Source organism: Callospermophilus lateralis, unplaced genomic scaffold (assembly GCF_048772815.1).
Source record: "Callospermophilus lateralis isolate mCalLat2 unplaced genomic scaffold, mCalLat2.hap1 Scaffold_525, whole genome shotgun sequence".
Lineage (NCBI taxonomy): Eukaryota > Metazoa > Chordata > Mammalia > Rodentia > Sciuridae > Callospermophilus > Callospermophilus lateralis.
In genome coordinates this window covers 602,333-627,244 of record NW_027514457.1, presented here as the reverse complement: position 1 = coordinate 627,244, position 24,912 = coordinate 602,333, and the positions used below count along the sequence as shown (strand labels likewise).

The 24,912-nt window shown below is 35.5% G+C and overlaps 3 pseudogenes; 1 reads left to right on the top strand and 2 right to left on the bottom strand.

Annotated features, from left to right (window-relative positions):
- The window catches only part of LOC143387415 (recQ-like DNA helicase BLM), a 55,767-nt pseudogene extending 40,076 nt beyond the window's left edge, over positions 1-15,691 (bottom strand).
- On the top strand, positions 4,783-4,860 carry LOC143390170 (small nucleolar RNA U3; annotated as a pseudogene).
- Positions 15,692-22,255: 6,564 nt separating the features above from the next.
- Positions 22,256-24,600, bottom strand: LOC143390169 (recQ-like DNA helicase BLM; annotated as a pseudogene).
- Between the last annotated feature and the right edge of the window lie 312 nt (positions 24,601-24,912).

The window sequence follows — 24,912 nt, the reverse complement described above, 5'->3', positions numbered from 1 at the left end:
AAACAAGGTGCTAAGCATATCAGTGAGATCCTATCTCTAAATAAATTATAAAAATAGTTCTGGATGAAAATATGTTCACCATCTCTAGCAGAGAAATGCAAATCAAAACCACCCTAAGATACCATCTCACTCCAGTAAGATTGGCAGCCATTATGAAGGCAAACAACAACAAGTGCTGGCGAGGATGTGGGGAAAAGAGTACACTTGTACATTGCTGGAGGGACTGCAAATTGGTGCGGCCAATTTGGAAAGCAGTATGGAGATTTTTTGGAAAGCTGGGAATGGAACCACCATTTGACCCAGCTATTCGCCTTCTCGGTCTATTCCCTAAAGACCTAAAAAGAGCATACTACAGGGACACTGCTACATCGATGTTCATAGCAGCACAATTCACAATAGCAAGACTGTGGAACAAACCTAGATGCCCTTCAACAGATGAATGGATAAAAACAATGTGGCATTATACACAATGGAGTATTACTCTGCATTAAAAAATGACAAAATCATAGAATTTGCAGGGAAATGGATGGCATTAGAGCAGATTATGCTAAGTGAAGCTAGCCAATCCCTAAAAAACAAATGCCAAATGTCTTCTTTGATATAAGGAGAGTAACTAAGAACAGAGTAGGGACGAAGAGCATGAGAAGAAGATTAACATTAAACAGGGATGAGAGGTGGGAGGGAAAGAGAGAGAGAAGGAAAATTGCATGGAAATGGAAGGAGACACTCAGGGTTATACAAAATTACATACAAGAGGAAGTGAGGGGAAAGGGAAAAAAAAAACAAGGGGGAGAAATGAATTACAGTAGATGGGGTAGAGAGAGAAGAGGGGAGGGGAGGGGGGATAGTAAAGGATAGGAAAGGCAGCAGAATACAACAGACACTAGTATGGCAATATGTAAATCAGTAGATGTGTAACCGATGTGATTCTGCAATCTGTATGCGGGGTAAAAATGGGAGTTCATAAGCCACTTGAATCAAAATGTGAAATATGATATATCAAGAACTATGTAATGTTCTGAACAACCAACAATAAATATTATAAAAAAAAAAATAAAAGGCAGAAAAAAAATAGTTCTTGGGAAGTGGCTCAGTGATTGTGTGCCTGGAATTCAATACCTGGCACCCTCCACTGGCAAAAAAAAAAAAAACAAAAAAACCCCCAAAATACAAAAAACAAACAAACAAAAAAAACCCAGTATTTACCTGACTCACACAATGGGCTTCATCAATAACAAAACGTGCCAAGAGCTTCCTCTCATACAGATTCTCCAGAGTGGAAATCAGCCAGTTACTGGCACAGACCTGGCCCAGAAATACACGAGACATTTAAACACAGCACTTGAATAGTTTTGCTAAGTTCCATTACAGTTAAGCAGTATTAAAACCCTGACATAAAATTGGCTGTTATTTCAATTCATGAAGAGAACAGCAGAAGTAATAGAAAATAGCAAATCAGATATTTTAGACATTCACCCATGTTTAGCCAACAGTTTACTTATTAAGTTACATTTTTCTGCCTGAATACATGGTCCAACACATGTTTACACTGTTAATGGGGTTACAGATATGTGTTATGTTTGTGCATGTTGTTTGAGGAAAAAATCACATGTGTGTATATATTGTACATATAGATATAGGTATGTATGTATTTTGTAGCTTTGTCCATGACAAGGCCTAGTAGAAATGACATCCCAGTAGCAACAAGCACATGTAGCACCCACATCTTGAAAGGGACACAGGAAGAGGACATAGAAGCCAGCTTGATGGAGCACTCTCACTGGTCAAATCTAGAACAAAGAGAATGTCAAAATACAGAATGATAATTGATTGTAACCCACTGAATAAATTAAGAATCCATGAATTCATACTGATAGAAATAAACACGTTCAATTAAAGGGAAAGCTTTTCCTTGTGATACAGTACCTACTATAAATCAAAATTTGGCATCCATTACAGTAATAACTGACCTGGAAAGAGTCATCAGTGGATGCTAAGATTTGTGGGTAAAACTTTGATGTCTAGCAGGGTACATACATAATCTCAAACTATCCCATAACAGGATATCTGCTAATTACAAAGGTGGGCAGGGCTGGGAGGAGTAACTATGATGGAGAAGTCCAGCTGGTGCCACCTTAACCAAGTGAACAGTCACCTAACATCAGTAATAGAATGGATCAACATCAAAGCTCTCCCAATAGGCACATAAAATCTGTCACATCTGTGCTATCCCTGCCTCAGTGAATGGCATAAATTTAATCATGAGGAAACACAAGATAACTCAACCTAGGGGCAGTTCTCAAAACACAACTAATCTTTAGATTTCAAAATGTCAAATTCATGAAAGACAAAAGAGAGAAATTCTTTAGATTAAAGGAGAGTAATCTTGGGTTTTCTTTTGCTAGAAAGGACAGCAATATTGGGGAGAATGTGTGAAACTAGAAGAAGGTTTAAAACTAAAGTGATAATACTGTATGAATGTATATTTCCTCATTTTTTCTTGAAGGCCTTGCACATATTAAGCACATGGGCTACATTCCCGGTCTAATGTGCATGTCTTGATTTTGATAACTGTTCTAAGGTTTTATAAGAAAATTCCTTATATTTAGGAAATACATAGTAAAATATTTAGGGTTAAAAGAATATTATGTCTGCAGCTTTTTTTTAATTTGTTCTTTTTAGATATTCTTGATAGTAGAACGTATTCTGACATGTATACATACATTCATACATACATACATACATCAAGTATAACTTCCCACTGTTGTGGTTATACATTATTTGGAGTTTCACTGGTCATGTATTCATATATGAACATAGGAAAGTCACGTCTGATTCATTCTACTGTCTTTCCTATACCCATCTTTTCTCCCTTCCCTTCATTACCCTTTGTCTAATCCAATGAACTTCTATTTTTCCCTCCCCACCTCTGCAATTTACTTTTTTTTTTTGGTACCAGGGATTGAATTCAGGGGCACCTAACCACATCCCAGCTCTTTTTTGATATTTTATTTAGAGACAGGGTCTCACTGAGTTGCTTAGTGCCTTGCTACGTTGCTGAGGCTGGCTTTGAACTCTCAATCCTTCTGCCTCAGCCTCCCAAACCACTGGGGTTATAGGTGTGCAAAACTGTGCCCGGCTGCAACTTACTATCTTTTTTTTTTTTTTTTTTTTTGGGTGGTGCTGGGGTTTGAGCCCAATGTCTTGTGCACGTAAGGGAAGCACTCTACCAACTAAGCTATATCTCTAGCCCTGCAACTTACTCTAAATCAAATGTTTGAGGAAAAAAATAGAAAGAATGATAAAGTAATCAGAGTGAAATGTTTTCCTTTAGGGTTTCTGGGTGAAATGTTTACAGGAATTCTTTTTTTTTTAAAGAGAGAGAGAGAGAGAGAGAGAGAGAGAGAGAGAGAGAGAGAGAAAATTTTAATATTTTATTTTTTAATTTTTGGCGGACACAACATCTTTGTTTGTATGTGGTGCTAGGGATCGAACCCGGGCTGTATGCATGCCAGGTGAGCGCGCTACCGCTTGAGCCACATCCCCAGCCCTACAGGAATTCTTTGCAATATACTATACATCAAAAATGATGTCAAAGTTTTAAAAATATATAATTCTAGTGGCTTTAAATATTATATTTAAAAATAATGATATAAATACACAAACCTTCTCTGGAGTAACATATAGAAGTTTTATAATTGGGTCTTTTTTTGATAATTGGAGATAAATACTTTTAGCTTCTGAGTCAGTCGTATCACCTGTCAGATATGTAGCTGGAATCTAAGTGTAAAAGTAACAAACATTTAAATTTTATACATTAATCTGACAAGAGTTTATTTACTTTTAGGTTTTATAAATATTTTATAAGTCATATCAGATCTATCAAAGGAAATGTATCTCACTACAATAATAATGAGGACACACATTTTATAAAAACCCTTATTAAGTATAACTTACAACAGCCTTCCCATTGCTTATTCACTTTTTTAAATACTTATTTTATAGTTGTAGTTGGACATAATACCATTATTTATTTATTTATTTTTATGTGGTGCTGAGGATCAAACCCAGAGCCTCACAAATGCTAACTGAGTGCTCTACTGCTGAGCCCCAGCCTCAGCCCCAGCCCTGCTTATTACCTTTTCTTTGATTTACTTTTCATTTTTGTAAATAAGATAAATATGAATTTAGTGTCCAAGAGATTTGAGTCCTATGTATGGCTATATTAATATGAAGAATATAGTAGAATGTAGTCATATATTTCCGTCAACTGAGCCCTGAAGAAAAAGGATATATGTATATGGGCATGCACATATGCATGCACTTCAAGACACACTGGAAAGAGAACCATGCTGATCCAGCTACCATAAAAAGAGAAATCTCTTTATATTAGTAAAATATAGACTAAAAGCTCTTACTAAAATAATTCTCATAAAAGAATAAAAGATTGAATTACACACCATTATCTGTATCAGAATTTTCAAATGCTTGTGTTTAACTGTACAACTTAACTGTTATGCTTTATTATTACAATTCATGAATTATTTAATAAAAAAGTTATCTACTACACTGAAACATAATTCAGTAGAAGGTACACTTTTATTAGTATTCGTATGTTATAACTTACATCCAAGGAAGTCAACTTTTGGACTTGATCTATTATTAGTGATCTCAAGGGAGAAATGACAATAGTGACTCCTGGAGAAACACAGGCAGGCAGCTGGTAACACAAACTTTTACCACCTCCTAAAAGAGAAACGAAAAAAAAAAAAATTTGTCAGCAAGACCATACTTTCAGGGGTCATTTCTATAGTTTGTTACTGGAGAAGTTTTTCTGATCATGTACAGTACCAATAAAATACATCCTATGCAATCATGCTACATATACATTGTTTTATAAAGTGTTTTAATATAAAAAAACATCTGTCAGCTTTTATCTTGAGAGAATGAAGGTAAAAGTTATAAGGGAAACCACATATAATAATCAAAATAGTTGATAGGATATCAAGTGATATTGTTCATGGTCCAATGTGCTATACCCCTGAGCCAAACTATTCAAGCAGTTAATTAATTAATTAATTTTGGTGCTGGGACTGAACCCAGGGATGCTTTACCACTGAGCCACATCCTCATCCCTTTTTGTTTTTCTATTTGGAGACAGAGTCTCATTAAGTTGCTTAAGGCCTCACTCAGTTGCTGAGGCTGGCTTTGAATGAGCAATTTAAATAAAGCATAAAAATATCTTTTAGGACTTTTTATACGCAACAGCAAAAGCATGAATCAGGGCAAAAATACTTAAATACAATGGAATTACTTAAAAGGTCTACCTGGGACACTTAAACATAGCAAGTTTTTTTTATTTCTAACAATCTAAGAGATCTCTAAAAACTATGATCCTAGGATTAAATAATTTCTTCTTAATTTATTTGTTAAACATTTTTTAGTTACAGATGGATATAAAAACTTCATATTTATTTATTTATTTATTTATCTATCTATCTATAGTGATGCTGAGGATCGAACTCAGTGCCCCACATTTGCTAGGCAGGCTGAGCCACAACCCCACCCCCATAAAATTTATTTATTTATTTTTAACACACACACACATTTAGTTGTAGTTCGATATGATACCTTTATTTTATTTATTTATTTTTATGTAGTGCTGAGGATTGAACCCAGAGCCCCACATATGCTAGGCGAGTGCTCTACCACTAAGCCACAATCCCCACCTCTAAAATTTATTTTTTTAAGAACTAGAATATAATAAAATATACAAAACTGAAAATCAAAAACACATTGATCAGTATGTCTCTATGATCCAGAAGTCACTTTCAAGATCTCAGCTTTTTAAAATCATTATGGGCCTTTTGACACTGTCATAGCTTGAACTCCCAGTACTCTCATCAGTAAGAATAGTCCCAATCTCCCTTTGAAATAAAATAAAAGGAGAAACTACATTTGTAGGTATGAGCAGAAGATGAAAAGAAATTTCAAAAGACCAAGACAATTGTTGCTATGTAACTCTCATTCAAATCAACAGGACAGTAAACCAAATTATTTGTTTGTTTTTTGCTTGCTGTGCTGGAGATTATGATAACAAGGCACCTGCCCTAGGCAAGCATTCCAGCCCAAAGTACACATTTCAAGCTGACTAAAATGATTACGTAGCAATTAATTTTCAATTTTACCTATCTACTAATGGCAGAGGCTGGAGCTAGGCAGTTTTAGGACCTTAGCTTTTTTCAAACTATATATTATATTTCTTCTTTTCCATATGAATTTCATTTTGGTATATATGTAGAAATGTCAAGGAAACAAAAGGATACTGAGAATAAAGAGACCTGCTTATTATTTATTAATAATCATAGTTGTATGTGTGTTCATAGTTGTAGGACTATGAAATGCTATTTAATCTTACTTGTCCTCCCTCAATTTTATCAAGTGTAAAATGTACTAGATCAGTACTTAAACTATTTTTGTCTAAAAGAAACCTTATCTGAAATGTGTGTGTGTGTGTGTGTGTGTGCACGTGCACGTTTGTGTGCACATGTACATGTAAGCGAAGAAGTTGAAATTAAGGAAGGACCTTAATTTACTTTTTTTTTTGCAGTGCTAAAGGGCCAACCCAGGACCTTGCATGTGCTAGGCAAGCATTCCTCCACTGAGCTACACCTTCAGTCCACTGAGAGGTCTTAAAAAACATCCCCTTAAAACCTTAAAGGACCATAAAATCCTCTGAGAATCAGTGAGTTATACCAGGGTACTTTCCAGTAATAGAGTTTTTTTTTTTTTTTAATATTTATTTTTTAGTTCTCAGCGGACACAACATCTTTGTTTGTATGTGGTGCTGAGGATCGAACCTGGGCCGCATGCATGCCAGGCGAGCACGCTACCGCTTGAGCCACATCCCCAGCCCTCCAGTAATAGAGTTTTTAAGTACTAAATTAAGAGTAAATAGAAGGTAGAGTGACAACATGTTAATAAAATTTGAAATGCTGATTACTAAGCTTATATCATTTAAATTTCATAAAACAAGGCAAGCAGAAAACAGAGGACTACAAGTAGGGACTGAAACTCCAAATTCTCCCTACTTCCTAACCAAACACTTCATTTCATATTCTTATATATATGGCTACAAATCATAGGACAGCTGTTATAGCTTTACTAACATAACGAAAAGTCTTGGACTTTTCAAAACTGGAGCCAAGAAAAAACAGCATTCAACGCTTTACATTTAATCTTCATGACACTGTGAAGCAAGAACTTTATTATTTATCCCTATGGATACAAAGGAAATGGGTAAAGGGGGTGAAGTGTCTTGCCCATGGTCATGCTGTTCATAAGCAAGAGCTACACTTTAATCCCAGGCTACTATACCAAACCTGATGAAATAAAATCCCAAATGGTTCTGATTTTTTTTTTTTAGTTGTAGATGAACATAATATCTTTATTTTGTTTATTTTTTGTGGTGCTCAGGATTGAACCCAGTGACTCACACGTGCTAGGCAGGCAAGCACTCTACAACTGAGCCACAACCCCAGCCCTAGTTCTGGTATTTGATGGTGATTTTTTTTTTTTTGGTTCACTTTTCAAGTCTTATTTAGATTAGAAAAAAAGAAAAATTCTAGATCAAGTCAAATACAATAAATTTTAAGTTAAAAATGGTGACACAAGCGTATAATCCCAGTGATTTGGGAGGCTGAGGCAGGAGAACTGCAAGTTTAAGACTAGCTTGGGCAACTTAGTGAGATCCTGTCTTAATCAATCAGTCAATAGAAAAAAAAATAAAAAGGGCTGGGGATGTAGCTAAGTGTTAGAGCACTCCTGTGTTCAATCTCCAGCACCCATCCTCCTACTCAGAAAGAAAAAAGATCTTAAAGAGCTATAAACTTTATCCTGTCAACAACTAGAATAGATAGGAGGTGAAACACTTTCTTACTATGGCATGGGAGGTTTAAGAGGTCCCTGAACGATAGAAATACTGTGTAGGTCTTCTTTTTATTTCTATTAAAGGGCTTTCATTTAACATCTGCCAATGGATTCCTGCCAATTTATATCTAAAAATACATACCAGTGGGCATTAGGATAAAGCAGTCTTCACCAAGCAGTGTAGCATTGATCGCCTCTAGCTGATTAGTTCTAAAATTATGCAGGCCAAATTTTTTATGAAAAATCTTCATCATTTCTTTTGTATGAGAAAAACTGAGACCTTGGAAATGCTCGTGTTTCAGATTTGTAGATGCTAAATTCTGCGCCAAGTTGTCTAGAAAAACAATGTTAAGAAAAATCAGTGCATTCAGGTAATAACACAGTTTTAGCATTTACCATTCCCCCTGCAGGATCACTGTTTACCTAGTTCTGTCCAGCACACCTTAACTGTTCACATGGTTTCCTTTCCAAAGAGTGTGAGAAAATCCCCTGACACCCCCGGGTCCTCCCTGGTGCTTTTTTTTTTTTTTTTTGGTACTGAGGATTTAACTGAGGGGTGCTTTACCAGTGAGCCACATCCCTAGCCCTCTTTTTTTGTTTTATTTTTATTTTTTAAAAATAATTTTTAGTTGTTGATGTATCTTTATTTTTTATTTTATTTATTTATATGTGGTGCAAAGGATTGAACCCAGTGCCTCATGCATGCTAGGCAAGTGCTTTGCCACTGAGCCACAACCCCAGCCCTGTTATGTTTTATTTTGAGACAGGGTCTCATTGAGTTGCTTAGGGCCTCTCTAAGTTGCTGAGGCTGGCTTTGAACTTGTGATCCTCTTGCCTGAGCCTCCCAAATCCTTGGGATTACAGGTATATGCTACCACACCTGGCTTTCAGAAAATTCTTAAGGGAACAAATCAATTATTTTATTGACTTCTACAGTGTCTATCCCTACTATTTATTCTCTTTCTCTTCTTTCTTGACCTTTAAGTTAATCATGAGTTTTCCTCTTGCTTCATTTTTATGTTTTGTGGTCCTGGGGCTTAAACCCAGGGGTCATGTACACTAGGCTAACACTCTACCACTGAGCTACATTGCCAGTCCTTCAGCATGTTAGGCCACTCTCTTCAATTGAGTTATATACCTTGAGCCCCTCTACTGGATTTGCATTCCCTTTTCGGACTCTAATTTCTCTTCTTATCTCTTAAATTTGGAAGGCTTCCAGGTACCTGGAATTTTCCTAGTCCTGTGATCTTAAACATAACCTACATGCATAGAAAATGCCTGGATGTCTTCTGATACCTTACTAAGTTCCTATCCTGCACACATCTCCACTCATCTGCAAGACATTTCTACCTGAACGACTTAACAACACTTTAAGGTCAACCAATCTTAAAAATAGCCTTCCTCAGCTTTTCTCCAACCTGACTCTGCTTCTTGATTCCCCTATTTCTGTGAATGGTGTCATAGTTTTCTCAGTCACTTCAGTCTTGAGGGTCTGAAACCTCAGAGTCATCTGAACTTCTCAGATTCTTCTTTCACAACGTCTCTCACATCCAGTCCTGGCTCTTCATCCTCTCTGTGGCAACTCTGGCTCAGTAGTGAACAAAGGTACTCATGCCAGCTCTGGCAGCTACCCTCACCCCAACACTCAACTGTCTCAAAGATGATTGCAAACACCAAGTATGACACATTCTAACATACCAAAATAAATCCATTAATGACTATTTTAAAGGTCAATGGCGTAACTGCAAGTACAACCTCCGAGTATTAAGTCATCAATGGCAAAAATAGAAAAGCTGTAGTTTATAAAACTCTGCCCATGTATACTTGGTTCAGTTAAAAAGCACTATGTAATAACTTTACAGGGCTGATGTAAAGTTTTAAAATTAATTTTGGCTTCATTCTGGATCTTTAAAGTGGCTAAATTCACTCCTCCAAAAACTCATTAAACTATTAGCTCCAAGAGGGGAGGAAATATTTGTTATCTATCTTTAGAGTATTACCAGACCCAGCACAGTACATGGCACATTGTGAGCACTTAACACGTATTTGTTGAATGAATGAATGAAAAAGATTCTAGGCTGAAAGTAATCTGATGGCTTTAAGAAATTTCTGTGGGGGGATAGGAAGGATAGTAGAATGAAACAGACATTATTATTACTATGTGTATATATGTGACTGCATGACCAATATGATTCTGCAACCTGTACACTCAGAAAAATGAGAAATTATATACCATCTGATTCAAATGTATGATATGTCAAGGTCATTATACTGTCATGTGTAACTAATTAAAACAAATAAAAAATTTAGATACACATACATTTTAACATATAATTTTTTTCTTTATGCCCATAAAACTTGACCTTCATGATGAGCTTTATTGTTTTAGGGACTAAAGATGTTAATTTAAAGGCAAAGCACATTTGTAAATGATTTTGGGGCTTTACTACAATAGGTTATAATTATACATTTTATAAAACTACAGCTGCTACAGAGACAAAAGAGCATCTTGCTTTTGAAATTTCGATTTGTAATGCATATTATCAGTAGAAATTTGCATAGAAACAATGTAGTTTTCAGGCAATGATGACTTTTGCTATGTTTTTTCTTATACAATTCCTATTTTGGACAGTTTTGTTTTCCTATAATATTTAAGCATTCAATTTATTTTAAACTTACCAGTGTGATTCTGAATTGATTCTGAAAAGCTTTTATTTTGAGCAGTAGATGCCCCTGAAAGACAGTTTGTCTTGGCTGAAGAAATCTTCTCTGTTACTGATTTAATTGGTCTACCTTCCTTGATAGGGTGATAGGCAGCTGTGGAGGATTTGCTGGCTGTTAAATTATGCATATATTTTCCCAGTCCTCATCATCATCAAAGTCATCTATGTCAAAATTATCAATATCATAGGAAGCCTGGATTTCTCCTTCTAAGTCATTTTTTGAAGCAATGTTTTTATTCTGATTTTTTATAGCCGTGCTTGTAAGAACATTTCTTTCATTTCTTTTTTCTATCCTTGGTGTTTCAGCCCAGTTGCCACTTACAAAGGACTTCTGTAAATGGGAAGTGAATAACGGTCTTTCAAAGAGATTCTTCAAGGTGTCTGAGGATTCTATCTTCTCTGGGGTAGTGGTCAGTAAACATTTCCCAGTGGAAAGAGAATTTGAGGGAAGGTGTGGATAGTTTAACTCCTTAACAGAATCCCCCCTTGGGCAGAAATCACCCTCCACTGGGTTATCAACTGAAGCAGGCCTGTGTCTCCACACTGAACCAAAAAGACTGACATCATTTCCATTAAAATCTGCTTCAGCTAGGAGTTTCCTTCTGAAGAGAGAAAAGAAAACAACCCATTCAATGTAACTAGTTTACTATGGTAGGTCACAAAATAATTTTTAGTTTTCAACCCAAACAGAAATTGTGGCAAATATCTCATTTTTCCCAGTCTCAAAAAATTTGAATACAAATGCAAAAGGAATAGTTTGAAAAGCAAACAAATTTAAAACACAGAAATATGACAATTATTCTTATGTAATTCCCAGGTCAGAAAGGCTGGCCTGGCCCTATCCTTTTTTTTTTTTTTGGTACTGGGGATTGAACTCAGGGACACTCAATCACATCTCCAGCCCTATGTATTTTTATTAGAGACAGTGTCTCACTGAGTTGCTTGGTGCCTCACTGTTGCTGAGGCTGGCTTTGAACCTGCAATTCTCTTGTCTCAGCCTCCCAAGCCACTTGGATTACAGGCATGTGTCACTGCACCCGGCTTTTTTTTTTTTTTTTGGATGAGTAGTGGAAATGAATTTGGTATTTTTCAGAATGAGAAAAATCAAGATACCTTATATTCCGCTGTTGAAGCAGCTCATTCCCACAATTCAAGGCTTTCAGATCATCAACAGGAATCATATCAACTAATTTGCAGATGTGGTCCATCACATGAATAAGGTGCTGCTTTAAATTTATCTGTCTAGCTATAAAACAATTATGTTATTAATATTTTTTCTTAAAAACAATAAAGACTTAAACTTTTAAGTCACACATGTAAAATGTGAAACCATAAACAGCTATATAGTGTTCTAATATCTGCCTGTGAATTGAGATCAGATTATCTCTAATGAGAGCTCATAACTGTTTTCATTTAATTTCATGATAATATTTCTCTTAGGGTAGCAAGGTCATTGGAAGATACAAATGTTTATCAATTCACTATGATTTTTTGATTAATTACACATATAAATGTCATTATATGTAGGTAAGGGCTGGCAGGCAAGAGCCCCACTTGTTTTGGCCTGCCTGATTGGTCCAGGCTTTCCTTGAATGCTCACAGCATGATACCTGGACTTTTTTGGAGGCCTCCTCTGTCCTACTCCTTCAGTGAGCATCTGCTATAAGGTAGCCCAAGGAGAATGAGCTCTGGAAATCTTTCAACTTTCACTGAGAAAGAGGACCTCTTTTCAACAAGCCTGAAATGCTGATGGTGGCCATCTTTGCTACCACCCAGGAAGGACAGACAGCTTGAGAATAAAACCTGCATAAGGGAAAGCAGAAAATAAAGATGAAATGAGATGAGATATGGCTGAGATAGAGAGATGTGACAGAAGAGTGGAGAGAAAAGGCAAGTAAGTGTATGGGAGAAAACATGATTATAATGTTTGGAATTCAACCAGCAAGCTCCATGCGCTTTGTTTTTTAAAAAATAAATTTCAATTTTTTTTATTAAGCCATATAGCTAGGAGATAGAATTTCAAAGGAGTTAATGGAAGAAAACAAATAGTCTAGGGTAGCAATAAGAAGCAAAGAAGATGTCTGCTCCACCTCAAGAGCTTGTGATATGTAGGAGGAAAAAAACATCAGTTTGGGGGCTTTAATAGAAATGGTATTTTTGGGTACGAGGAAAGAAAGAGATTACATGTTCAAAGAGAATGAGGCCACAGAGGCTACCACCAACAGCAGGAGCTGTTGGCGAAGGCTTTAAAGGGCAGGAAGGAGAGGAGGAGAGGAAGAGAGAAAAGAACAGGGGAGGACAGAATAGTGTGGGGACAACCATCTGCATGAGAATGATGTGGGAAATTTGGGTTTCTACTGGTGACTGTGAGGAAGTAGGGATGTGAGGTATGAGATGATAAAAGAAGAACTGCTCAATTCCTATGTAACTTTTGTTTTCTATGCGAGGAGAATGTGTACTGGCCTGAAGATAGTGAAAGTCAAGATAGGCTCAAAGATAGACACAAATACCTTCCCAGTTGGGAAAGAGCTCGGTCTGCCTGGTGGACACACTACACCTCAGACTACATAGGAAATCCATAAGTAAGATCTCAGAGACCCTGTTGCTGATATAAGAGGCATCTAGTGAATAAGAGTTGATGAAAAATTAAGGCAGACATTATTCTAATTTAAAAAAAAATGTTGAAGGTGATTGTCAAAAGTTACAGGCTGGTGATCTTAACGTAAGTTCAAATAAAATTACATATCTACCTACTCTAGAGCTGATGCCCATCCATTCCCTCTTGCTGCCACAGACCTTGACCTTTTTGGATTAAGACCTTGTCTTCTGCATTCCATGGAAAAGAAAGAAAAACATAATTGGAAGGTAGATATGTAACTTGTTGAACAGGAAGTGGTGATGAATGGCCTAATGTCAAATAAGACAGAGGCCTCTAGTAGCATTCCGTAGGGCTCTGTCCATGCCCCTATCCTAAGAATGATTTTATCAGTGAAACTTAATGATACAGAGACAAACACAGTACAGTGGTTATCAGTGTGAGCTCAAGAGCCTCAAGATTGCTGGGTTCAAATTCCAGCTCTGCTGCTATCTAATTCTGTGAACATATATAATTATTTAACTCTTCTGTACCTTAGATTCCTTACATGTATGATGAAGATAAGAGAACTATCTCCAAGGGCTGGTGTAAGGACTGAATTAGTGCTGAGGAGATCAGATGTTTCAGGAACATCCCTAACAATATATTCAGAGACCAAAATAAAAGACACGAGCAGACAGAACAGAAAACAGTACAAACATGCACATACACAGCCCCCATAAGAAAAAGTTCAGCATCTGTTAAACAAGAGTATTGCGCTTCATCGAAATATTCAGAGAATAAAAATAGCTCTGGGAAGTTGAGCTGATAAAAATGAAAAATTTCATAGAAAAGTTAGATAAAACAGAGAAAATCTCCTAAAAAGTAGAAAAGCAAGAGATGAAAGATAAGGTAATTAATGGATTTCTAACATACAAATAATAGAAATTCTAGGAAGATTCAAAGAGAAGAAAAAGACAATAAAAAATAAATAATACCAGAAAAACTTACAGAATAGAAGTACACAAATTTCTAGAACGAAGTGCCTCTGGCAGCTGGGGACAGTGGCACACACTTATAATCCTAGAGACTCAGAAGGCTGAGGCAGGAGGATCAAGGTCAGACCCAGTAATTTAGCAAAACCTTGTCTCAAAATTAAAAAAAAAAAACAGATGGATGGGAGGTGGGGAAGGAGAAAGTGCTGGGGAGTGATAGTGGCCAAATTACATTGTTGTATTGTGTATGGTGTATATGATCAAATACCCCATTAGTATATACAACTATTATGTACCAATAAAAAAAATGTGGGGAGAAAAAAAGATCTTTTCTCCATCTTTTATCCTATAAAAAGCTAAAAAATAGGTGGGTTAGTGGAACAGGAGGCTGAGACAGGATTGTGAGTTCAAAGCCAATCTTAGCAAAAGCAAGTCACTAAGCAACTTGGTGAGACCCTGTCTCTAAATAAAATACAAAACAGGGCTGGGGATGTGGCTCAGGGGTCAAGTGCCCCTGAGTTCAATCCCCAGTACCCATCCCCCACCCCCCAAAAAGTTAAAATATAAAAATAATAAAAGAAAAGAAAAAGAAAGTGCCTTTGGGAAGAAATTAAGGGTGGAAAAGGGGACTGCTGTTTTTCAACTTATGAACAACTGGATTATTTATACTAGATATTTAATAGAAAAATTTTAAAAAGTAAGGCAGATGTGGAAGTGTACAGTTATAATCCCAGCATTTGGGAGGCTGAGGCAGGAGGATTCCAAGTTCAAGGCCATTCTCAGCAATTTAGCCAGACTCTGTCACAAAATAATATTTTTAAAAAGTTGGGGATGTAGCTCAGTAGTATAATATTTCCTTAGTATATGTAAGGTTCTGGGTTAAAAAAATCCTCAGACCCTACCACATGGCTCCCCAAAAAAGAGAAACAAACAGAACCCCTCAGAAATAATTGAAGCAAACACGCAAAAAGTACTACATTTTCATCAAGACCAGGCTCAGAGCACATACAAACAAGGGAGAACCAGGAGAATGAAAGGTCTAGAAATCAATATGTGTAAGAGTTAAAAAGATTCAACAGTATTTTGATTGGGGAGAGGGACTTCTAAGATTCCCTCTGTATTTACCTCACTAGGATTAAAGTTATAGGAATGTGAATTCTGGAAATGTGAGATGATTTTTTTAACAAGCAGTATTTTCAAGGTAGAGATGAATCTTGTGAAACTATGACCTTATGCATGTTCAAGAAAATGCTAGTTAACCAATGAAGAAGAAGAATTCTATGATATTAGAACAAAAGGCACAGAAAAATTTGCCATTTTAACTATACAGGATGAAAATATAAATCTTAACTTTATAAACAAAAGTAAGTAGCTGAAATATGTGATATGTCTCTAATGCTTTTTGTACCATTGCAGTCTTTATTAGTTTCTGGATTGGGCTCCTGAGTAGGCATCTTCTCTGGTTTTGATAAAACATCTTTTGATGTACTGAGAACATCCTTCTCTCTGTCAGAGGCATCAAGATCCTTTAACATACTTAAAAAAAAAATTAAACCAATCATACTGTAGACTTGACCAAATAAATGTATTATTTTTTCCCTAACAGTTTTCCTTTTTCTTTTTTGATACTGAAAATTGAACCTAGGGGCATTTAACCACTGAACCACATCCCCAGACCTTTTTAGTTTTTATTTTGAGACAAGGTCTTGCTAAGTTGCTAAAGGTCTCGCTAAATTGCTGAGGCTGGCTTTGAACTTGTGATCCTTCTGCCTCAGCTTCCCAAGCCACTGGGATTACAGGTGTGTACCACCACACCCAGCTATCCTAACATTTTTCTACAACTGGTTAGACAGTATACAACAGATAAGAAAAATTATTTTATATCTCCTCTATTCTAAAGCCTCTTTAGATGTTCCTCAAAGTCTTTCTTATCTGGTTCCAGGATACTTTTCAACTTTTATCTCCAATTATGCCCTTTCAGTAACACCACCAGGCTCCAATCACACTGCACCATTTATATTCCTTACAAATGCTGCATTGTCTATTTTAAGGTTTTTGCCTCTGTTCTTCTCTCAATTTAAAAAAAAAAAAACCTGCCATGGTAAACAGTTTTTCTTTTTAATATTTTTTAATTGTTGATGGACCTTTATTTTTTTTATTTGTTTGTATGTGGTGCTGAGAATTGAACCCAGTGCCTCACGCATGCTAGGCAAGCGCGCTACCAATGAGCCACAACCTCAGCCCAGTGAACTCTTTATACCAAGTAATATCTATTCTCATAGGTCCAGCCCAAGTGTTACTTCTGTTTTCTCCAGCAAGTGGTTACTAACATTTCTTTCTTCTGAGATTCCAAAGCACTTTATCTCGACTTCTTATATAATGCCAATATGTATGTATGTATCTGTTTTTGTATATATAATTATTTCACATAGAATATCCAAAAATATATCAACTATAAGCATGGTCAGTCTAATGGGATAGAAAAATAACAAAATAAATTAGAACTGAGTGTTAAGAAGAGGATACTGTGGAAACCCAAGGAAAGTTAACATTTTTTGGAGTTTGAGAAGTTTTTGTTGAGGAGATGGGATCTGAGCAAAACTTCAGACTATGAAGGAAAGATTAAAAAAAAGAGTATCTGTTCACTTGATATCCAGGAATCAACTGTGTTTTCCTAAAGCAGGATTTCAAAATGCAATTTTCTAACGAAATCAAAACAGTGATGAATAACTTTTTATATTGCTTTTCAAATAACAATATATAATTAAAAAGGTCGTATTTTTAGCAGTTCTTTCTTATTGGCCTGACTCATTAGTCTCAATGGAACTCTGGGTTATTACAACAGCATAATTGGAGATAAAACTGAAGGGAGTGGTCTCATGCCTGCAGTCCCAGACACTCTAAGATTAGTCTGGGCAAGAGGATTACTTGAGTTCAGGAATTAAAGGTCAGCCTGGGCAACATAGTAAGACCTTATCTCTTTAAAAGAAAACAAACAGAACTGGAGTTGTGGCTTAGTGGTAGAGTGTTCAACTAGCAAGTGTGGGGCCCTGGGTTTGATCCTCAGTACCACATATAAATAACTAAAAAAATTTTGTTTTAAAAAAGAAAACAAACAAACAAAAAAAACATAGCTGAGAAAAGGTAATTTGAGGTCAGAAGATAAGGAATTTTGAGGGCCAGCTAAACAGGTTTTGAAATAGAGGAGATAATACATGATCCTCTGTACTGTTACACACTGTCCTTTCAACCTCAAAATTCAGGTTATAATCAGCATTAAAAAATAAAAGAGGGAAAAAAAAGAATGCACATAAAATTTAAATGTATACTGTACCTAAAGTATCATTTGAGGAAATTCTATTTCAGTTTTACAAAATATACAAATATGTATACTAGGTTACAATGGAAAATGTAGAGACAATCAACCTTGCAAATACTCATTTTCCAATTGTTAAAAGTCTTGGTGAAGCTATTTATAGCATTACAATTCAATAAATTACAAAGTCATTAAAAGGACTAAAATATGTAGCAATATGGAATATGCTTTTAAAATAATCTTTTGTTTTATAAATTTTATTTTAATTTTTAATTAAAATTAAATAAAATAATCAAAATTTTAATTTTAATTAAAAATAAAGTTTAAAAAAGTTTTTTAAACTTTAAAAAGTTGTAAAAAGATTATTTTAAAGCATATTCCATATTGCTACATATTTTTAGTCCATTTAATGACTTTATTGAGTTTTAATACGATGTGAACTTTTGCTCAGTTTTGTAACTTTCTATACTTCTGTATGAATTTTTATCAGAAAGGAAAAGAGGAGGGAAGTTCTTAGGATTCTTTAGTTTTGTCATCAAATGGTAACCATACAAATTTCTCCCTCTTCTTCAAACATCCCAACACATCTGTTAAAGACAAACCAAGAGAACTAACCTAGGTCATACATAAAACATCTCATTCCTTCCCTAACTAAGATGATATACTACAGGGATCTGTTTCTCACCAAAATATTGATTAAATAATATGGTATATACTCCACTACTCAAATGGACTGAGATTTCAATTGGAGCAAGTTGGTAATAATGTTAATTAGTAATTTATGCTACTGAGCAATTGTGTCACTAATTTGTTAAAATTCAGTGAATGACAAATACAATGGTCAATTCTCTCTTATAGGATAAAGAAAGTAATATATTATATGCTGACTCATTCTCAAATAATGCATTAACTTAGTGTCATTTCAGTCCAAGAGTTCATAAATATATTTTTTTTGAATATAGTTCTCATGTCAAAATCAACTGCATAGCCAGATTACATACATACAAACATATACCTGTAATCCCAGCCTCTTAGGAGGCTGAGGCAGGAGGATTACAAGTTCCAGGCCAGCCTCAGCAATTTATCAAGGCCCTGACACAAAATTAAAAGCAAACAAACTACATAAAATATTTTTGGAGGTTCCATATAATTAGTGAGAATGAGACTTGACATTTAAGAACACTACTAATTGCTGGGTAAGGTGCTATACACCTAAAATCCCAGTGATGAGGCTAAGACAGGAGGATCACAAATTTAAGGCCAGGGGGCTGGGATTGTGGCTCAGCGGTAAAGCACGGCCGAGACCTGGGTTAAATCTTCAGCACCACATAAAAATAAAGGCATTGTGTTGTGTCCACCTACACCTTAAAAAGAAAAAAAAATTAAGGCCTGCCCTGGCCACTTAGTGATAGCCTGCCTCAAAATAAAAAAATAAAAAGGACTGGGAAGCTGGGGTTGTAGCTCAGTGGTAGAGTACTTGCCTAGCACGTGTAAGGCTCTGGATTCAATTCTCAGCACCACATAAAAATAAAGAAATAGAATAAAGGTGCTTTGAAGAAAAATTCTGAAAAAAAGAAAGGACTGGGGATACAGCTCAATGGTAGCATGCCCTCTGGATTCAATCCTCAGTACCCACTTCCCACCGAAAAAGACTACTAATAACTTACCTGGAGATTTTCTGATGCTTTGGCCTTGTATTTATGATCCTCCTGGGTAGGTGGGATTACCAGTATGTGCCAAGGCACCCAGTTCTTAAAATCACATTTGGTCTTACTTTCTCTTGTTCTTCATGTCCAAACCCAAATCCTTTCAGCTCTACTTTTTATTTTTTTTCATTTTCTTGAGGTATAGTAATAAATTCAGTGGTGCTTTACCACTGAGTTATATCCCTTTATTTATTTATTTATTTTTTTGGAAACAGGGTCTTGTTAAGTTGCTGAGTCTGGCCTCAAACTTGTGATCCTCCTGCCTCAGCCTCTTTAGTTGCTGGGATTACAGATGTGTGGCACTGTGCCTACCTTTTTTAAAAAATATTTTTTTAATGTCAATGGACCTTTATTTTATTTATTTATATGTGGTTCTGAGAACTGAACCCAGTGAGTCACAAAATGCTAGGTACCCTGGTCTCTACCCACTAGATAGCAGTAGCACCACCTCTCCAATATATCTCCAGATAATAGCATATGTCTCTGGCTGGAGGGGAGGGAAGGAAGATGTAGATTTAGTTTGACATGGCTTTAGCCTTCTGAGTCCTGTTGTCCATGAGTGCTCCTTAGTAACCCTATCTCCCCATGTACTTTTCCAGCACACTATAAATCACCAAAACCACCAGAGTGATATGTGTAGCTTAGTAATCCTGATCTATCTCCCCATGTACTTTTCCAGCACAGTATAAATCAACAAAACCACCAGAGTGATATGTATAGCTTTACCACAGGATGCTGGTACCATCAGTGTCAGGAATGTGCCCAACCTCCTCTTTTTTAAATATTTTTCAGTTGTAGATGGACACAATACATTTATTTTTTATGTGGTGCTGAGGATCGAAACCAGTGACTCACGTGGTAGGCAAGCACTCTACCACTGACCTACCCAGCCCTATGCCCACTTTTTTGATCTTAGCTTGAGATAAATCAAGCACATTGCAAGTTGGCTGAAAGTCATGTTTGTCCTGACCACAATATGAGCCCCCTTTGACTCAAATGGTAGGGATCCTTTCTGATAGGTAAATTAGAGAGCACTAATGTGATATGCATTTGAATCTAAAAGATACTTATTCTCTTTTGTTTTACTTATTATTACTTTTCAGTTCTCGCTTACCCTACAGCAACCTTGATGAGATTGATATAAAAGAAATTTTACTCTTGGTGAATGGTATACCAGTAGCTCTAGCTACTAGGGAGGTTAAGACAGAAGAGTTAAGTCTAGGAGTTTTGGGGTCAGTCTGGGCAACATAGCAGGACCTTTCTCTTTAAAAAGTTATTTTTTAAAGTCTAATATTTATAACCATATCATAAGGTGGCTTACTTCCATGGTTAATCTTAGGACATTTTGGACATCAAATAACTAAGACCTATCCAGAAAATACTTTGAACGTAATTTATAATATAGCCACATATCACATGATGTTTTGTTCAACAACAGACCACACACAGGATAGTGGTCCTGTAAGATTAAAATGGGATATATTGTGTAATGGTGCAACTTATTACTCATATGTTTATGACGATGAATACTATGCAGTATATTTGATGTAATGATAGTAAACAAACATCTGTTACTGGTTAATGTGTTTACTATGTTATACTTTTTTTTTTTTGAGACAAGTTTTCACTAAATACTGGACTCAAACTTATAATCCTCCTGCCTTAGTCTCCTCAGTAGCTGGGATTTCAGGTGTGCATCACTGTGCCCAGCCTACTATACTATACTTTGTATTGTTATTTTAGAGTGTATGCTCTCTACTTATTCCATTTGTGTTACTGTCCCTGAACACCTTCCAGTGAGACAAGAAACGCAAGTAGAAGACGTAAGTTACTATGTATTTGCACCTCAGTTATCAACAAATGTTTAAAAAGTAAAAAGAAAGCTTACAGAGTAAGGATAAAGCAAAGAAAACATTTATGTACAGCTATACTATGTGCTTATGTTTTAAGTGTGACTACAAGAGTCAAAAAGTTAAGAAATTAAGTTAATAAAGTAAAATATTAGTGTGCTAAGATTAACTTATTATTGAAGAAAAAAAAATTAAATAAATTTAGTGAAACCCAAGAGTATAGAATTTATAAAGTCAATGATACTATAATGTCCCAAGCCTTTATAATCACTAGCCACTTAGTGACTCACCCAGAGCATTGTCAGGCTTATAAGCTCCATTCATGTTAAGTGTTCTATATAATACCTGCTTTTTTTTCTTTAAATCTTCTAGATCATATTTTATAACGTTTTCTATATTTTATAAATTTTTAGATACATAGATATTTAGCACTGTAGTTACAATTATCTATAGTAGTCAGTCCAGTAGCATGCTGTACAGATTTGTGCCTAGGAGCCACAGGTTACACCTAGGTGTGTATAAGGCTGTACCTTGGGTTTATGGAAGTATCCTCTGTGGTGTTTGCATAACAATGAAATGGTCTAATATCACATTTCTTAGAATATATTGTCATTAAGTGGGCCTGGCTATACTTCAGTAGCATGATTAGATCATATTATACATCAATATTTGGTGTATAATTTATGGTAACAAGCCCTTAAGGAATTATATAGTAGGAAGGCTTAATCTCACTTTCCAGTTCTATCAGTAACTAGCCATTTTAACCTTGGTGGACCTTATTTTCTTCATATATAAAATCACAGACCTGTCGACAGTATTAATATGAAAATCATATTAGCAGAATAAAACTTTCCAATTCATCAGTATGTCCTACCTCAAGAATGTAGCCAACAGATTATTCAACAAGCATCTCACTAGGTCCTAAAGTCCTTAAGGATAAAAGCTCTATCTATTCTTACTACTATTCCCAATGCTTAGCTTTTTTTTTAAAATGTTTATTTTTTAGTTGTAGTTGAACACAATACTTTTATTTTATTTATTTATTTTTATATGGTGCTGAGGACCAAACCCAGGGCCTTGCATGTGTTAGGTGAGCACTTTACAGCTGGGCCACAACCCAATCCCTCCCCAATGCTTAGCTTTAAATTAAAAAAAAAAAAGTCAACGTAAGTATAAATTGATAAAATAACTTTTACCTCTTTCATCTCCCAAATGAGTTTTCAAAGAGTAACTTTCCTGAGTATTGTCATTTATAAGCGTTTCAGAAACAGGGTCATCATCGATGCAGATCACACCACTACTTAACCATTCCGAGTCATCCTTCTGGTCCTTAGCCGAATCAATTTGCTGGCTTTCAGAGGATGAGGGAGTCAAATCAGTTTTTACTGTATTTGTTTTATGAGGCTATGGTTTTATAAAGTTTCTCTTAGCCTTTTTTGATTTCTGAGCAGTGCTTACTCTAACAAAGTGATTTTTGGGTGGTGTAGAAAATGTTTTTGAAGTATCAAAGTCATCCATATCATCCCAATCATTCATAACGCTGAAAGAATCTGGTGAAGAACTAAATTCTAATTTCTTGAAAACAGCATTGCAGGGGGTCTTTATTGCTGGTGTGTTTTGGGTAGTATATAAAACTTCCTGTGGAATCTGCAACATATTAGGCAATAATGATTTTGAATTAGTAGCCTTGGTTTGCTGTCCTGCTGGAACATTTTTAAAGAAGTCATTGATCATGGTCTGCTGATTTAGGTTGTGGGACAGAGATTCATTAAAGGAAAAGGCCTCTGACACATTCACGTCTTTATGACTTAACACAGGTGTTTTTGCTACGGACACACTAGTTACAGAAGCTACAGATGCATCATTATCTGAAGACAATTTCTTCTTAAAAGTAAAACCCCTGAAAAATAATGGAAAAAAAACGGATTAGATAAATTCATTGGTTGGTGGTGCTGGGGACTGAACCAGGGCTTCTTATATGCTAGCAGGCTTTCTACAACTAAGCTACACGCCCAACCCCCAGATGAATTCATTTTAACAAACCCCACTCACACAACAATAGTCTTTTTTTTTTTACTAATTCATGACAAGTAATATTAATTGCATTACAAGTAGGCAAAAAATTTATTTCCCTCTGTAATTTTAAAATTTATTAGACAACAAGTTATAATTCGTATGCTTTGATTCTTCTCATTCAGGGGCTAATTATTTGGTTTTGAGAGTCCCCAGGCCATTTCCACACTCTATTCTTGGGCTACTAGCCCTAGCACCTCCAAAAGGAAGGAATAACATTTGTGTAAAGAGAACCAAATGTAGCTACCTTTTGCTACTCTGATAAAAATTTTGAGGGAAAAAGAATTATAAATTACTAGCTCTGATGAGATCTGAAGAAGAAATAAAGGAGGCAGGAATCCTGAATATCTACTAGGTTTAATGGCATGAAAGTCTTGGCTTTAAAGCCAAGCACCCAGAACAGTGTCTGAAAATGGTAAAGGCACAGTATATACATAATACAAATTATTGTTAGTTATCATTAGGAGTGTAGATTATAGCTTACAAAACTGAAGAGATGTAGTTTCATTATACATTCTTTTGGAAAGGAAAAGAAATTATGTTAAAATATTATATATACCTATCACAAATTCACATAAAAAATTCATTATTTCTTTACTGAAAAAGTATAATGTGCCAGGAACTCTGTAAAGGTGCTGCACAATTATTACTTGATGCTGGTAAATAAATGCTAACATGAACTTGCAAAATGGAAAAATCATTGAACCTCTCAGCTTAATTTCCTCATATGCACAATTAAGAAATTGAGGCTGGGGTTGTGGCTCAGTGGTAAAGTGCTCCCCTAACATGCACGAGGCACTGGGTTCGATTCTCAGTACCACATAAGTATTAAATAAAGATATTTTGTCCACCTAAAGCTAAAAAATAAATATTAAAAACAAAAAGAAAGAAAAAAGAAATTGAAGTGCTAGGGTTGTAGCTTAGTGGTAGAGCACTAGCCTCGCATGTGTTAGGCACTGGATTTGATCCTCAACACCAAATATAAAATAAATAAATAAATAAACAAAATAAAGGTATTGTGTCCATCTATAACTAAAAAAAGAATTCTTAAAAAAAATTGAAAAACGAGATCTTACTTGGTAAGACTCGATGAGTGAAGGGGGATAGGAAGGACAGCAGAATAAAATAGATATTATTATTGCTGTATGTATATAGGTGACTGTACGACCAATGTGATTCTGCAACCTGTACAATCAGAAAAATGAAAAATTATATCCCATTTGATTCAAATGTATGAATTGTCAAGATCATTGTACTGTCATGTGTAACCAATTAAAAAAAAAAAAAGACATGATGAATTAGTGCCTATGACAGAAAAATAACCAAAATACTTATGAAGACTTGGGTTTTGAAAGACTTAATTTACTATTAAGTTTTCTAGCTGAGTGACGCTCTAGTTGCTCCTGTAGATTATTTAGAGGGACAGCAGCCATGATCCTAAATGGTGAGGGGGAAAAAATGTCAGTGAAGTTAGGAATTTTACATTAATCATGATATTTATCAAGAGGAATGCCTTGATTCAAAAAGGCATTGTTCCACCTATACCCAGAGTAATGACTTTTTTTTTTTGGTCAACAATGTTTTGATATTTACATTTGGTGACACTTGAAATATATAATCTTTAATCAACTTGAAAAAAAATGACCTATTTTCCCCTCTTTTCCTCCATACACACTAAAATAAGCACACTAGATATCAAAACACCACCACCAATGAGTTTACCAGCAAGATACTTGCTTTATAAT